Genomic DNA, 17,138 nt, shown 5'->3' with positions numbered 1-17,138 from the left:
ACCCATAGCTGATTCATGTCAATGTATGGCAAAAACCACTATAATACTGTAAAGTAATGAGCCTCCAATTAAAATAATTAATTTTAAAAATTACAAGGCCTTGAGAAAAAAGAGAACAAATCATACCAAAAGAAAGTAGACAGAAGGAATTAATAAAGATGAGAGCAAAATCAACACTGACACATCAGTAATGAAATAAGGAAAAAGAGTAAAGAAAAAAAATCATGAAGCCGAAATTGGTTTTTGAAAATATCAATAAAGCTGGTAAACTTCCAGGTAGATTAATCAAGGGGATAAAAAAAGAAGATACAAATTACAAATAATATGATCAAAGAGGGGGCCACGACCCAGAGGGATGGTACGGGGAGGGAGGAGGGAGGGGGGTTCAGGATGGGGAACATGTGTATACCTGTGGCGGATACATGTTGATGTATGGCAAAACCCATACAATATTGTTAAGTAATTAACCTCCAATTAAAATAAATAAATTTATATTTAAAAAAAAAAGAATGGCCTGGTTGGATCTCCCTGCAGTCCAAGGGACTCTCAAGAGTCTTCTCCAACACCACAGTTCAAAAGCATCAATTCTTTGGCACTCAGCTTTCTTCACAATCCAACTCTCCCATCCATACATGACCACTGGAAAAACCATAGCCTTGACTGGACGGACCTTTGTTGGCAAAGTAATGTCTCTGCTTTTCAATATGCTATCTATGTTGGTCATAATTTTTCTTCCAAGGAGTAAGCGTCTTTTAATTTCATGGCTGCAGTCACCATCTGCAGTGATTTTGGAGCCCCCCAAAATAAAGTCTGACACTGTTTCCACTCTTTCCCCATCTATTTCCCAGGAAGTGATGGGTCTGGATGCCCATGATCTTTGTTTTCTGAATGTTGAGCTTTAAGCCAACTTTTTCACTCTCCACTTTCACTTTCATCAAGAGGCTTTTTAGTTCCTCTTCACTTTAGAATTTTAAATTTGTAGTTAGAAGCCTTCACACAAGGAAAACTCAAACCCAGATGGCTTTACTAGCAAATTCTAACAAACACTTCAGAAGGAATTAATACCACTTCTATACAAACTTCCAAAAATGGAACACTTCTGAATTCATTTTATAAGGCCAACATTATACTGATACCAATACCAAGGACATTACAAAAAAAGGCACAGACAGATCAATAACCCTCAAGAAACAAAGTGTAAAAATCATAACAAAATATTAATAGATTAAATACAAAAATATGTAAGAGAAATAAGATCATGATTATGGTTTTACTCTCGGAATGCAAGGTTGGTTCAACATTTATAAGTCAATCAATGTAACTGACTATATAAACAGACTAAAGGCAAAAGGAGAAGGTGCACCAGAGGAGGAGGTAGTTAGGCAGAATCACCGACTCAAATGATGTGAATCTGAGAAAACTCCAGGAGACACTGGAGGACAGAGGAGCCTGGCATGCTGCAGCCCATGAAGTCTCAAAGTTGGACACCAGTTAGTGACTGGACAACAACAACAAAGGAGAAAAATCACAATATCAATAGATGAAGAAAAGACTTTTGATAAAGTTCAAAATCATTTATGTAAATAACTCTCAGAAAATAAGAATAGATGGGAACCTCCCTAACCTGATAAAGAATATCTGTGAAAAACCTTCAGCTAACATCATATGTAATAGTGAAGTGAATACTTTCTGCTTAAGAATGGGAACAAGGCAAGAGTGTCCATTCTCTTCACTCCTATTCATTACCATACTAAGGTCCTAGCTGGTGCAGTCAGGCTGATTTCAACACTTATCATAAAAGCATATTAGTTGAAATAGTGTGATACTAACAAAAGAACAGTCACATCAATGGAGCAGAATGGACTCACACATAGTCAACTGACTTTTGACAAAAGATAGCAAGGAAATTCAATGAAGGAAGTTCAATGAACAGTGCTAGAACACTATTCATCTACATACAAAAAAAATAAACCTCATACACAAAATTCAATCAAAGTGAATCATTAGGTCCTACATGTCAAAGTTAATACTATAAAATTTCTAGAGAAAACAGGAATAAGTCATTGTGACTGTGGGATAGGTATAGAATTTTTAGAGCCATGAAGAAAAAAAAAACTGACAAGTTGGATCTTATTAAAATTTTAAGTTTCTGCCCTTCTAAAGGCCATTAAGAAAATGAAAAGCCACAAACTAAGTGAAAAGATTTTCATAACACACCTGGTAAAGGTCTCTTAACTTGCACATTTAAGCAATACACAAAAATTCAGTAATAAAAAAAAAGAATACAAAAATGTGCAAAACATCTGAACACATACTTCACAAGAGTACAGATACAGACAGCCAAAAACACATTAAAAGATGCTCAACAGCATTACTCATTAGGAAAATGCAAATTCAATCCACAATGAGGTATTACTACACATCCATTACAAATTTTTTAAAAAACTAACAATATGAAGTGCTGATGAGAATTCAGAGCCATCTCATACATTTCTGGGGGGCGGGCATGCAAAACAGTACTTTAAAAAATAGTTTGGTAATTTCTTATGAAGGAAAGCATACAATTATCGTATAATCAAGCAAACCCACTCTTCGGTCAAAATCTGTACTTCAATGTCATAGTAGCATTAGTCATAATTATCCCAAACTTTAAACAATCCAATTGTCTATCAACAGGTGAAGAGATAAGTAAATATACATCGAGACAATGGAATAATACCCAACAATAAAAAGAAGACTGTTGATACATAAAACCATATGAATGACTCTCACAAGCATGCTAAGTGAAAAAATCCAGATAAAAAGGCTATTCACTGTATCATTCTATTAATGTAACATTTTGGAAAGGCATAATCACAGGCACAGAAAAATTTCATCAATGGTTGCCAAGGGCTTGGGGTTGCTAGGGCACAAGGCAATTTTGGGGGTGATGGAGATATTCTGCATCTTGACTGTGGTAATAGTTATACCAAGATAATGCTCAAAATCCTTCAAGCTAGACTTCAACAGTATGAGAACCAAGAACTTCCAGATGTACAAGCTGGATTTAGAAAAAGCAGTGGAACAAGAGATCAAATCGCCAACATCCATCCATTGGATCATAGAAAAAAGCAAGAGAATTCCAGGAAAACATCTACTTCTGCTTCACTGACTACACTGAAGCCTTTGTGTGAATTACAACAAAATGTGGAAAACTCTTAAAGAAATGGGACTACCAGACCACCCTACCTGCCTCCTGAGGAACCTGTATCTAGGTCAAGAAGCAACAGTTAGAACTGGACATGGAACAATGGACTGGTTCCAAATTGGGAAAGGAGTATGTCAAGGCTGTATACTGTCACCCTGCTTATTTAACTTTAATGCAGAGTACATCATTTGAAACGTCAGGCTGGATGAATTACAAGCTGGAATCAAGACTGCCGGGAAAAATATCAGTGATCTCAGATATCCAGATGACACCACTCTTATAGCAGAAAGCAAAGAACTAAAGAGCCTCTTGATGAAAGTGAAAGAGGAGAGTGAAAAAGCTGGCTTAAAACTCAACATTCAAAAAACTAAGATCATGGCATCTGGTTCCATCATTTCATGGCATATAGATGGGGAAACAGCGACAGACTTTATTTTCTTGGGCTCCAAAATCACTGCAGATGGTGACTGCAGCCATGAAATTAAAAGACACTTGTTCCCTGTAAGAAAAGCTATGACAAACCGAGTCAGCATATTAAAAAGCAGAGAAATTACTTTGCCAACAAAGGTCCGTCTAGTCAAAGCTACGGTTTTTCCAGTAGTCATGTATGGATGTGAGAGTTGGATCATAAAGAAGGCTGAGCACTGAAGAAATGATGCTTTCAAATTGTGGTGTTGGAGAAGATTCTTGAGAGCCCCTTGGACTGCAAGGAGATCAAACCAGTCAATCCCAAAGGAAATCAACCATGAATATTCATTGGAAGGACGGGTGTTGAAGCTGAAACTCCAATACTTTGGCCACCTGATACAAAGAGCTGACTCACTGGAAAAGATCCTGATGCTGGGAAAGACTGAGGGAAGGAGAAGGGGATGACAGAGGATGAGATGGTTGCACAGCATCACTGACTGAATGGACATGAGTTTGAGCAAACTCCAGGAGATGGTGAAGGACAGGGAAGCCTGGCATGCTGCAGTCCACCAGATTACAAAAAGTCAGACTTTGACTGAGCGACTGAACACTACCACCACCTACAGACCTATAAACTAAAAAGTGGTGACTTTTACTTTACATAAAGTAGATCTCAATAAACCCGAAAAAAAAGTTCCTTCAAGCTGTGCCCTTCTGCAGTCAACTTTCTCCTCATCACCCATATATTGTCCTGGTTCCAATCTGTCCAGTGATCTGCTGTTAGTACAGGTTAGGACTGACTAGTGTTCTTGAGTATCATCCATGTTACTACAGTTAGCAGGAGTTTGTTGCTTTTTATTGATGAGTAGTATTCCACTGTATGGATATACCACAATTTGTTCATCCATTCAAATGTTGATAGACATGTGGGTCTTTTCCAGTTTTGGAGTATTAAAAGTTTAGCAGCCTGCACTGATTACAATAGGTAGGACATGGAAGCAACCTAGATGTCCATCGGCAGATGAATGGATAAGAAAGCTGTGGTACATAAACACAGTGGAATATTACTCAACTATTAAAAAGAACACATCTGAATCAGTTCTAATGAGGTGGATGAAACTGGAGCCCATTATACAGAGTGAAGTAAGTCAGAAAGAAAAACACCAATACAGTAAATTAACGCATATATATGGAATTTAGAAAGATGGTAACGATGACCCTACATGCGAGACAGCAAAAGAGACACAGATATAAAGAACAGACTTTTGGACTCTGTGGGAGAAGGCGAGGGTGGGATGATTTGAGAGAACAGCATTGAAACATGTATATTACCATATGTGAAATAGATCACCAGTGCAAGTTTGATGCATGAAACAGGGCACTCAAAGCCAGTGCACTGGGACAACCCTGAGGGGTGGGGACGGATGAGGGAGGGGGTTTCGGGATGGGGGACACATGTACACCCATAGCTGATTCATGTCAATGTATGGCAAAAACCACTATAATATTATAAAGTAATGAGCCTCCAATTAAAATAAATAAATAATTTTTTTAAAAAGGTCAGGTGCTTTCCACTATGCAAAACAGTACAGAATTTCTTCAGAAAACTAAAATAGAGTTATTATACAATTCAGCAATCCCATTCCTGGGCATATATTGAGACAACTATAATTCAAAAAGATACTTACACCCTACATTCATAGCAGCACTATTCACAATAGCCAAGACATGGAAATAACCTTAATATCCATAGACAGATGAACAGATAAAGAAGATGTGGTACGTATATACTATAGAATACTGCTTAGCCACAAAAACGAATGAAATAATGCCATTTGCAGCAATACGGATACAAGTAGAGATTATCATACTAGGTGAAGTAAGTCAGAAAGAGGAAGACAAATATCATATGATACCATTTATATGTGGAATCTAAAATATAGCACAAATGAACATATCTATGAAACAGAAACAGACTCACAGACATACAGAACAGACTTACGGTTGCCAAAGGGGAGAAGGGGTGAGAGAGGAATGAGCTGGGAGTTTGGGGTTAGCATTAATAGATGCAAACTATTATGTTTAGAATATATAAACAATAAGGTCCTGCTGTATAACACAGGGAACTATATGCAATCTCCTGAGATAAACCATAATGAAAAAGAATATATAAAAAAGAAGAATGTAACGGACTTTTGGACTCAGAGGGAGAGGGAGAGGGAGAGGGTGGGATGATTTGGGAGAATGGGAATTCTAACATGTATACTGTCATGTAAGAATTGAATCGCCAGTCCATGTCTGACGTAGGGTGCAGCTTGCTTGGGGCTGGTGCATGGGGATGACCCAGAGAGATGTTGTGGGGAGGGAGGTGGGAGGGGGGTTCATGTTTGGGAACGCATGTAAGAATTAAAGATTTTAAAATTAAAAAAAAAAAAGATACAACAGCAAATGAACATTAATTGTATCTAAAAATTAAAAAAAAAATAAAGTAGTATGAGAGGGGAGGTTCAGAAGATGATAGTAGCATTATTCTCTTGGCTCTGGGATAATATGAATAGAAATAAAAGTGATCCAGTGATTTCTATGGCTTCTAAAAAAAAAAAAAGAAGAATGTATATATGTGTATAACTGAGTCACTTTGCTGTATAGCAGAAACAACATAGAACAACATTGTAAATCAACTACAGTTCAGTAAAAGAGTAAAGCTGCTCTGCAAAGCTATTTTTCTTTCTCTTGTGTAAATTCAATTTTCTGAAAATTTAATATCCATAATAACTACCCAAGGAAAGCATTATCCTCATTCTGCAGATGAGAAAACCAAATTCAGAGATGTTAAGTAATCAACATATTACAGGATATATGGAAGCCAGGATTTTGGTCCTGGTCTATTTGATGCCAAAGCTCAAATTCTTTCTATTATTTTACCCTGACTGGTGCTGAAAAACAGAACTTATGCTTGCCAAGGGGGAGAAGGTGGGACTACACTAAAGCCTTTGACTATGTGGATCATAACAAACCTGTCTCCTGAGAAATGGGTCAAGAAAGAATAGTTAGAATCCTGTATGGAACAACTGACTGGTTCAGGATTGAGAAAGGAATATGACAGGGCTGTTGATTGTCACCCTGTTTATTTAACTTATACGCAGAGCACATCATGTGAAATACTGGGCTGAATTGAGTTACAAGTTGGAATCAAGATTGCCAGGATAAATATCAACAACCTCAGATATTCGGATGATACCACTCTAATGGCAAAAAAGATCTTCATGACCCAAATAATCACAATGGTGTGATCACTCACCTAGAGCCAGAAATCCTGGAATGTGAAGTCAAGTGGGCCTTAGGAAGCATCACTACGAACAAAGCTAGTGGAGGTGATGGAATTCCAGCTGAGCTATTTCAAATTCTGAAAGATGATGCTGTGAAAGTGGTGCACTCAATATGTCAGCAAACTTGGAAAACTCAGCATTGGCTACAGGACTGGAAAAGGTCAGTTTTCATTCCAATCTCAAAGAAAGGCAATGCCAAAGAATGCTCAAACTACTGCACAATTGCACTCATCTCACACGCTAGTAAAGTAATGCTCAAAATTCTCCAAGCCAGGCTTCAGCAGTACGTGAACTGTGAACTTCCAGATGTTCAAGCTGGATTTAGAAAAGGCAGAGGAACCAGACATCAAATTGCCAACACCTGCTGGATCATTGAAAAAAGCAACAGTTCCAGAAGAACATCTATTTCTGCTTTATTGACTATGCCAAAGCCTTTGACTGTGTGGATCACAATAAACTGTGGAAAATTCTGAAAGAGATGGGAATACCAGCCCACCTGACCTGCCTCTTGAGAAACCTATATGCAGGTCAGGAAGCAACAGTTCGAACTGGACATGGAACAACAGACTGGTTCCAAATAGAAAAAGGAGAACGTCAAGGCTGCTTATTTAACCTATATGCAGAGTACATCATGAGAAACACTGGGCTGGAGGAAGCACAAGCTGGAATCAAGATTGCCGGGAAAAATATCAATAACCTCAGATATGCCGATAACACCATCTTTATGGCAGAAAGTGAAGAAGAACTAAGGAGCCTCTTGATGAAAGTGAAAGAGGAGAGTGAAAAAGTTGGCTTAAAGCTCAACATTCAGAAAACTAAGATAATGGCATCCAGTCCCATCACTTCATGGCAAATAGATGGGAAAATTGTAGAAATAGTGGCTGACTTTATGACTAGACTCTGTCTAGTCAAGGCTATGGTTTTTCCAGTGGTCATGTATGGATGTGAGAGTTGGACTGTGATGAAAGCTGAGTGCCGAAGAATTGATGCTTTTGAACTGTGGTGTTGGAGAAGACTCTTAAGAGTCTCTTGGACTGCAAGGAGATCCAACCAGCCCATCCTAGGAAATCAGTCCTGGGTGTTCACTGGAAGGACTGATAGTGAAGCTGCAACTCCAATATTATCGCCACCTAATGCGCCACCAGCTGACTCATTTGAAAAGACCCTGATGTTTGGAAAGACTGAAGGCAGGAGGAGAAGGGGACAACAGAGGATGAGATGGTTGGATGGCATCACTGACTCAAAGGACATGAGTTTGGGTAAACTCCGGGAGTTGGTGATGGACAGGGAGGCCTGGTGTGCTGCAGTTCATGGGGTCGCAAAGAGTCAGACATGACTGAGCAACTGAACTGAATGGCAAAAAGTGAAGAGGAACTAAAAGACTCTTGATGAGGGTGAAGGAGGAGAGTGAAAAAGCCAGTCCCATCACTTCATACAAATAAAAAGGGAAAAGGTGGAATAAGTGGCAGATTTCCTCTTCTTGGGCTCTAAATCCACTATGGATGGTGACTGCAGCCATGAAATTTGAAGACGATTGCTTCTTGGCAGGAAAGTTATGACAAACCTAGACAGTGTGTTAAAAACCAAAGACATCACTTGGTGGACCAAGGTCCATATAGTCAAATGTATGGTCTTCCCAGTAGTCATGTATGGATATGAGAGCTGGACAATAAGGCAGGCAGTGTTAAGTGTTAGTCGCTCAGTCATGTCTGACTCTTTGCAACCCCATGGACTGTAGCCTGTCAGGTTCCCCTGTCCATGGAATTTTCCAGGCGAGAATACTGGAGTGGGTTGCCATTTCCTTCTCCAAATAATTGATGGTTTTGAACTATGGTGCTGGAATTAGACATTTGGAAAGCAAGGAGATCAAACCAGTCAATCTTAAATGAAATCAACACTGAATACTCTTTTGAAGCTGAAGCAATACTTTGGCAATCTAATGTGAACAGCTGACTCATTGGAAAAGACCCTGATGCTGGGAAAGACTGAGGGAAGGAGGAGAAGGCGACGACAAAGGATGAGATGGTTGGATGACATCACCAATTCAATGGACATGAACTTGGGCAAACTCCGGGAGATGGGGAGGGACAGGGAAGCCTGGCATGCTGCAGTCCATGGAAGAGTTGGACATGATTTGGGGACTGAATAACAACTTCCTGACTTAAATGTAAGCTCATGGAAACAGGGATTTGGATGGGTTTTATTCACTGCTGAATCCCTAGTGCCCAGCCCACAACCAGAGCTCAGTAAATCCTGAGTGAATGAATGAAAAATTCTCCATCTAGCTAACACCACTCCTTTTCTCTCCTATTCACTAAAATAACAGCATAGTGTACGTGGGCAATTAAAGGAATAATCCTCAATTTAATTTAAAAAATTATTTTCAAATTTTAATGGCTGTTGTAAACTGATTGAGACAGTTAATCATGTCAAGCTGTGATTGAGATCCATCACATAGATGATTTCTGGGCCTTTCCACTCTGAGTCCAAGCTCTCAATGAGCAGGCTCAGGTCTGGGCCATAGAGTTACTGCAAGAAGTTCACACACGTCGATGTGTAAGCAAGCACTGCTTGAACACTGGTAAATGTTTCATACTAACATGCATTCGTATTCCTCAAACAATATGCAGATATGGCTGAGATTCAAAAACACAACTTTGTGAATGAATTGAAAATTCATTCGTTTCAATTCATTCAGTTCAAAAGCTATGAATTTTCAGTAGCTTTTGGTAGTTATATATTTTGTCAACCAATGGATATTAGAAGTACAACTACTTGTGTGTGAAGTTTCACAAAGTTTTTTTTTTTTTTTTTTTAAATTAAAAAAAGCACCTGACACTTGAGGAGACTGGGAAGCAATACTTGACCACATGACTAAAATCGAAAGCATTTCTCTCCCTCCCCTTTTTTAGGCATGCTATTTTCATGGAATACTACTATTCTCTATTAGTAAACAAGTTTTTGGAGGGAAGGGCAATCCACTGGACTATTAGACTGAGGACTTCAAAGCTGGTGTGAAGTGTAATAAACCCTGGAAGGGTGAATGTGGTTGTGCATCTTGTCTGGATGAATGTCTTACTCTCAGGTCTGTGTTCTTATGTCTCATGTCTGTCCAGTTTGCAATTTCTCCTACATTAGCAATATCAGTTCAGGCACTGAACAAAAACAATGTTACAACTAACGCTCAAAAAATGTAATGTTATTTTCTAACCTACTATACTGCTGTAGAATGCTTTAACTTTTGTTAATTCCTTGGTTATCATGGCATTTTCTCAGCTTTCCTGAAGATGGCAAGTTATTCTCAAGAACTTTTATAAAAAGTATACACAGAAGAGTACTTTCCTCTAACTATAAAAATCAAGTTTATTATCTTGGATGTCATCCATTAGAAGCATAGAAGAAAGCTTACCATGGGAATTTCAACTCAGTGCAGAGCCTCAACAGCAATCCCTCCAAAGTGGTTCCCAGACTGCTTAAGCTGCCATTTCGTTCTTTCAATCTTCCTCCTTATTTCTACTCTCTAAAAGTGTTGTGATAAATATAATTTAGAGTTTAAGAGAATTCAATTTATTTTGAGAATGTTATGCAAGCCCTGATGATGGTAAGTTAGGCTAGGCTGGGAGAAATAAGGTTGGTCATCTTTTAAAATTCAGGTTAGAATTCTTAAGGGTTTCCCTGGATAATAAAGGGGCTGCTTGAGCTGAGTAAGAATCCCCTGCTTAAGCAGAGTAAAGTGGAGGTGAATCTGGGGAATTATTTAATCAGAATACTTTAATCTCAGAAACTGACCAAGGTCAGCTAGCAAAGACCTCAGTCAAGGAGGAAGAAACCAGCCACAATGATCACAACAGACTGCACTTGACTTTCATGGCCTTCCTCTCACCCTTTCTCCTCCTCTCCTTGCCTCTCTTTCTGAATGATAAGTGTCAAAAATAGAGTTATATGTGCTTAGCACAATACTTGGCATTCAGTGGTTATATTTTCCTAGAAGCCTGGTATGGATGGGAAATACCTATGAATATATGCATTACATGGCTAAGAGTGCAAAGATACAGGCATTGGTGTACTGGAGACATTTCTAGTACAGCATCAAATCTGAAACATTATAACTTTCCCAGTTTTTCTTACTTGCCTCATTAACATACTTGACCAGGCAAGCTTAGTAAAACCACCAGATCTCCTCTAAGATTTCTCACCTAACTCATACACAAAAGTCACTTGACTGCTATGTCAATACAATGTCCCTGAACCAATGTATGGCAGCACAGGGCGGTGGCCTGACCTCAGAGTGGGGAGCTGAGAGAAGCATGGAATGCTTGTGGGCACCTTCTCACCATCTCCAAACTGCTTAGTTTAAAAATGAGGAAACTGAGGTACAAGGTGATTATTCCAGGACTCACATATTTTTATGGCCAGAACCACAACAAGAATCCAGGTCTGGCTCCCAAACCTAGGGCTTGCTTTCAGACAGCTGCTCCAAATGTACAGCATTGGCTTCTGAAAGTAAATTTGACTTGGAGAACATGGAGAGCAACCCTGAGGCGTATTTAGTGACTAGCTGTTAAAGTGGCATGAAATGAGGATCTGTCACATTCTGATTTAAGGGTGTGGCACTCAAATTCAAAATACTTTTCAACTGCTGTAAAAATTCAATCCTTTTACACTATTCCTTTTCTATTTTGCTACACAATTAATCATGAGTACCCCGAAATGCTAACAATGTGCACCAAGTGGGGCAGGGAGTAGGCGAAAGTAATGACAACCTTTTGGAAAGCAAGGTTTAAACAATGTAAACAGCCTAAAATAACTTTCACTTTCAATATTATGTTTTGTAAATTCACAGTTTTTCTGATACACCTGAAAATGGTCTCTGGAGAGTCTTATTCTGAAGAAGCAGGTTTTGGTGTCCTCCGGATACCTGCCTTTACCATTAGCTGATGCTCCCTGGCTCAGTCTTTTCACATCTGATCTGCTTTCCGTAGCTTCAGTTTCCTTAGTCCTGCTGCCCAAAGACCTTTGGCCAAGCTGGTCATGCTCCCATCTATGCTTTCTCCTCTCAGTTTCTCTTTTCTCAACTATTTCCAACTATACGATTTAATTCATTTTCCTTGTTGCATTTTTTTGTGTCATAAATTTGAGTAGAAGAGTGGCACTCAACCCTTAAATAAATCTAAAGAATTATTAGGGTAAACTGAAATCACCAATCTCTCTTATCCTCTTTAGTCAGCTACTCAATTTTTAGTGTCTCCTTAGGGCACATCCTTCTGGTAAATGGCTGCCCTTCTCCATGAAGATACTACTTTAGCAATGAGTCAGGCCCCTAAAATCCAAAATGTGTGTGCTGAAAAGACTTTAGGCATCATCTAGTCTATCCCAACCCCCTCATTATGCATCAATAAACTGAGCCTAAAAGAAGGAAGGTTTTTGTTTAAGACTCTTTGGAGGCAATTTCTCATCCGGCAACAGTTTACATGTTATCTTTTATTTCCAGTTACAGTCTATTTGTTACTACCTGAGTTACTCCTTTACCAACTCTTTTTTTTTTGAAGATAGTAATTAATGCCCTCAGGTGGTGATATACTTCCTTCAGAGAGCAGTTTTCATTTTTATTACTGTAATTTCAACTTCCAAATTATACATGCATTACTAATTACATAGTATGAATAAATAACAGCTCTCCATAAATCTACATACTGGAGAAAAAGCTCTGAGATCATAAGTGGCTTAGTTAGGAGTTTGGGCCTTAATCCCAGTTCTGCTTCTAATTAGCTATGACCCTTTGAGGAAGTCACTTCAGGTCGTTTTTTCCATATGGAACCTAAGGAAGATGGGCAAGATCTATGGTTCTCAATCTTCCCTGGAGCCCTTCAAGTGCTGAAATAGGGTCCAAAGATCTAATGAAAATGGGTTTGCTTCCTCTGGACAAAGCTGCAGAGCTAAAATACTGAGTTTGCTTTGGGGTCACATTGAGTATTTTGTGCCAATCAGAAGCTTTAACTGCCACATATCCTAACACACACCTTTAGCTAAAAATGATAATTACTTTTAAATAGTTTACTTGAAAGACAGAATTTTTTAAAAAATTGGCCCAATGAAGAAAGAGTGAAAAGAACAAAGCTTTTCAAAGCACAAAGGTGGGAACAGAAGGAGAAAGTCGGTTTTACATAAAGAAAGAAAAATCAGTTCATATAAATATGAAATTAGATTGCACTCCAAGCACCAAGGAACTGTCCTTTCTGTATTTATGTGCTGACCCTGAAAGTGTCCAGAAGCAAAGTGCTCACTCTTCGTAAAATCTTAGACCTTACAAATAGCAACTGATCAAACACAGAGTAGGCACTTAAGAGTTAAAATACATAGAAACTGTTTTTTTCTTACATTCATATTAAGTCTCCAACTGGATTATACTGCACAGAGAATTTAAAGAGAGGTCCTTCAAGAAGTTTAAATCTCTTGGTACAAAATACAATAGTTAATTCAGCCATGTTCAACCGATACACTTAAAAGGGTATTAGCAGGGATTACATTTCATTTCCAATCTACAGGGACTGAAATTCGAAGGCACCACCAACCTCTGCTTCAGAGTCTCACTGTGTTGAACTAGCAGAGAGGCTGTAGGCCGGCAAAGGGCCCTGAACAAAAGATATGGGTTCTAATCCAACTGGCCCCAGAGCAATTTCCTTCCCCGAGCTGGTACTGTGCATGTAACTGATGCTCTACGAAGGTCAGTTGAGTGAAACTGCAAAAATCTCTACTATGGACCATTTTATCTTATATAGAGATCTTAAAAATGTGTCCCTGCATGCAAGAAAACTGAAATCCAATTATGTAAAATATAGGAAGTTTGGTGGAAGGAAGAGTTAACACTTCTTGGCTGTTAGTCTGAGCCAAATGAGTTGCAGTAATTAAATCTAAGAAAAGCCTTGCAGGGTAAGTTAAATATTTCCAATTGATAAAGAAAAAATTGGGCTCAAAGCAGGCGTGTGATTTGTTCAAGAGCATACAATTAGTGCCTGAAGAATCGCAGGGACGGGGGACCCTGGTGGGCTGCGGTCTATGGGGTCGCACAGAGTCCGACACTACTGAAGCGATTTAGCAGCAACTGCAGCAGCAGCAGCAGCAGCATACAATTAGTACGTGGAGAAACCCAGTTTCCAACGTGAACCTGCAAAGTCCATGCTATTTGCAGTATGCAACACCTCCACATCAAAGCAGCCAGGAGTTGGTCTAAGTTTCACTTCTGTCGTTAAGTTGTATATCACTTAGGCAGGGCACTTTTCTGCAGTCTTTCCACCTGCACGAAAGGGGTGGTGGGTAGGGAGCGAGGGACGACCCAGGTCAGTGGTGTTTTTGTTTCTGTTTTGTAGGGTGGCTTTCAGAATTCGGCCAAGGCTGTTTCGAATAAAGGTATTTCCCTTTCTGATTTTTTGAAATTGTTTGGGAGGGAGTGGTCTCTTTGGTTATGTATGGCAATGTACCTATCCCCTCAAGGAAATGGGAGCAGAACAGTTGTGTAGGCTTCAAGCTCCCTCCCATTAAATGAAGACTGAGAACCTGATCCTGTTGGGAGATTTGGTGAAAGTTAAGAGATACTCACTATGGATTCATATTTCCCTCCTAATTTAAAGCTCTGTACCCATCCAGGGTTCAGGGTGCTCACGGTTTAAGAGAAACGGATAGTGTTTGTGTCCTGCATTGCTTAAGCGGCCTGCAGAGGCTAGTCTGTAAAGAGAGGAACTTAAAGAGGACGGTGTAAAATACGCGAGCTCAAACAGCCAGGGGGCTCGGATATCCCTTGCTCCGGGCGGGCCGCCGAGGCCGGTCGCGCCGGTGCCGGGAACCACTTCCTGGTCAGCACCATCCGCCCCTTGTCCACACCCACCGCGCGGTATTTCCCTCTCTGCACTGAGCTTCCCAAGCGTCAGAGGTCCGTCCGACTCCGGGGTGAACACCCAGACGGTCCCGTCAGAGATTTAAAACACAACGCTCTGGAACTCCAACTCCCCTGGCGCCCAGCCTGCTTTGCTGAAGTGGGGACCGGGGCATCCTCTGCGGCTACAGGGAAGAGGCCCCAGCCCGTTGGAGTCCCGTTCGGGCTACTGTCCCGCTAGGAACACAGGTGTGCCGCGCTCCCCGCAAACCTCGTCAGACCTCGCCTGGCACCTGTCGTTCCCGCAGCCAGCAGGACCTGCGCTCACCTCGTCCTGAGGGCTCGCGACCCGTCCCAGCGCCTCTGGGCCCGGCTCCCGCCGCCCTCTTCTTCACGGCCACAGCCGCGGCAGCCGCCCACTTTCGGTTTCCCCGCACAGCCTGAGGCGCCGCCGCGGCTTGGGAAATCACCTCAAGACCCCGCCCCGCCCCGCCCTGCTCGGCCCCGCCCCGCTCCGCCCCGCCCCGAGTGCCGCCGGCCTCGGCTCTGCGCAAGCGCGGGCGCCCTGGCCGCGTCAGCCCACGCCGGCGTCCGCGCGTGGGAAGGGAAACCGACGCTGTCTAGCGGTTTCTGCGCGTGCCCACGCACGGGCCGACGGAGAAAGGAGACGCGGGGGGCGGCGCTTCCTCGTGGACCATGCAAGGACTGACTGGCTGGGAGGGCCTTGGACCCAGCCAATGTTATTAGCATTTATGCGCTCCGGCAATTGCGTTCACTCGTCTTAAGTTTCATTCGAGTCTTGCTCATTCTTTTCTTCAATTCTAGAGCAGTTACCTTTTATTCTCCTAGACACCCACCTGGCCCATTCATTTCTTTTAGGTCTTTTCTTAGGCGTCACCCTGGGAGAAGGGTGGCCACGCTCTCAAAAATGTCCATCTCCTTCTCTGACAGTCCCGGTGGCCCTTCTCAGCTTTTTCTCTCCTTGGCACTGTCTAGCACACTAATATGTGTTTTACTTGTCTGTTTACTCTCCTCCTCAAATTAAAGCTCTGTGAGCTCTGGGATCTTCGTTTTGTTCCCTAATCCCTGGCAAACAATAGGCTGATTTAAACATTTGTCAAATTCATTCATTTATTATAAAATTATTGAACACCTACTATTTATTCACTTGTTTCTTCTATATATTAATTATACCAACGATTATTGGGCATATTGGTTTTTGTCCCTTAAACCAACATTGCGCATTTCTCTACATTCATTCTATATGCATTTACAGAGGGCCTGCTCTTTATTCAAACTATTTTTCACAGCTTTATTGAGGAATAATTGACATAAACTCTACTTGTTTAAAAATATATGTTTTGATATATGTATACAGCTGTGAAACTATCACTCCATAAAAATAATGAACTTATCTATGACTCCAGAAGAGTTTCCCATGTACTTTTATCATTGTCAACCTATGTGCCTTACTGTCCTTTGCCCTCCCAACTGCTGGTTTGCTTTCTGTTGCTATAGATTAGTTTGCTTTTTCTAGAATTTTATATGCATGGAATCATACAGTGTGTGTGTGGGGGGTGGTGTCTTTTTCAGGGGGTGGAGTGGGGCAGTATCCAGCTTCTTTCACTCAGCATAAGCATGTTAAGATTCATCCATGTTGTTGTGTGCACCAATAGTTCATGTCTTTTTATTGCTGAGTAGTATTCCCTTTTATGAATCTACTAAACAGAGTGTTAGTCGTTCAGTTGTGTCTGACTCTTTGTAGTCCTGTGGACAGTAGCCCACCAGGCTCCTCTGTCCATGGAATTCTCCAGACAAGAATACTGGAGTGGGTTGCCATTCCCGTCTCTAGGGGATCTTCCTTTCGACCCAGGGATCAAAACCAGGTCTCCTGCATTGCAGGCAGATTCTCTACCAACTGAGCCAGTATGACCCAGCAATTCCATTCCCAGGTTTTATCTGAGGAAAATGAAAGCATATGTCCACACAATGACTTGGACAAGAATATTCATAACATACATACATAACATACAAACATATTCTTGTTTGTAATAGCCAAAAAAGAAAACAATACAAATGTCCATCAGTAGGTGAATGGACATTTGTACATATCTATAATGCAACCAGTTTATACTGAACAACTGCTGTTAAGTGTTTATGGAGGACTACTTGTTGTGAGGCACAGGCCTGTGCTTGAGGAGCTTCTGCTTTAGTGAAAACGGGTAGTGGGCAATGAAGAGGGAGATAGGAAGTAGATCATGGAAGACCTGATAGCCCATGATCAGGAGTTTGGGCTTCTTCTCAAAGGCAACGAGAAACTGTTCAAAGTCCCCTCTGAACAATG

The 17,138-nt window shown here is 40.8% G+C and overlaps 1 protein-coding gene across 2 annotated transcripts in view; it reads right to left on the bottom strand.

Moving 5' to 3' along the window:
* TDRD7 (tudor domain containing 7) overlaps positions 1-15,682 on the bottom strand; it is a 99,860-nt gene extending 84,178 nt beyond the window's left edge. Inside the window, exon 1 of one of the 2 annotated variants that reach the window (XM_018052198.1) lies at positions 15,123-15,682. The gene's annotated coding sequence lies outside the window, so the exon portion shown is untranslated. The remainder of the gene's footprint in view (positions 1-15,122) is intronic. The other variant, XM_018052199.1, reaches the window with a different exon arrangement.

Source organism: Capra hircus, chromosome 8 (genome assembly GCF_001704415.2).
Source record: "Capra hircus breed San Clemente chromosome 8, ASM170441v1, whole genome shotgun sequence".
NCBI lineage: Eukaryota > Metazoa > Chordata > Mammalia > Artiodactyla > Bovidae > Capra > Capra hircus.
The sequence above is the reverse complement of the archived record's forward strand: the minus strand, read 5'-3'. Positions and strand labels throughout refer to the sequence as shown.